We start from the raw sequence: 884 nt of genomic DNA, 5'->3' as shown, positions 1-884 counted from the left end.
GCGCGAGAGTCGCCGCACCGCGAGGAGCCGGAGGTGCCGGCGGCGGGGGGTGAGGCGAGGCGGGGATGGGGGCGCAAGGCTGTGGGGCGAGGGGCGGCCTGGGTGCGCCGCACCCAGGCCTTTGGCAAGAAGGGGTGAGGGCGGCTCCGCCTGGGCAGCGAGGGGCTGAGAAAGGCCCGGGGAAGTCAAGTGACTCCGTAGGCGCGGCCTGACTACAAATGCACAACGTGAAAACGAAAGAAGCTAGATGCAACAGCAGCATGCGTCTCCTACACAAGAAACACAACATCATTCCCAGAGGACTAAACATCTACTATCCTCTGACCACTACACACGCTCCAAATGCGCTTCGCAGCTTTGCAGCAGAACGCCACAGAAACTTAGAAATCACCGGCGGACCACCTTGACTTACTTTTCTACTGACTGGCTTTCATACCTACTTTCCGGCCTCCGTCTGCTTTAGTGCGCCATCCAGGGGGAGCACAGACCATCTGTTCACGCTTCCTCGGCCCCATGAAGGGTGTTTGCACGCAACGGCTTGCAAAGAAGAATTTTTCCAGCCATTTGAGTTGGTCTAATAAAAGAGATCAGATTTACCCAAAGAACCGTGTCTGACTACAAATGCTGCTGTTGGTTTTAAAATGGAGGTGGAGCAGGAATCGTGGGTGGGACAAGTGCATACCCCTGGATCCACCCTCACCCAGAGTCTCCAAATAGAAATGCATAGTCTTCAACCGTCCCAAGCTGCTGGGGGCTTCCTGAGTTCTTCACAACAGAAGAATTATCCTAGTATTTTTCCATGGTGGAAAAAAAAAAGAGCGAAAGCTCAGAGCTGGCATTTTCTGAAGGGGATCTCAAATATAAAAGAAAGGCTGAGGCGCGGT

The sequence above is a fragment of the Alligator sinensis genome, unplaced genomic scaffold, assembly GCF_000455745.1.
Source record: "Alligator sinensis unplaced genomic scaffold, ASM45574v1 scaffold495_1, whole genome shotgun sequence".
Taxonomy (NCBI): Eukaryota; Metazoa; Chordata; order Crocodylia; family Alligatoridae; genus Alligator; species Alligator sinensis.
Note: the sequence above shows the minus strand (reverse complement) of the source record.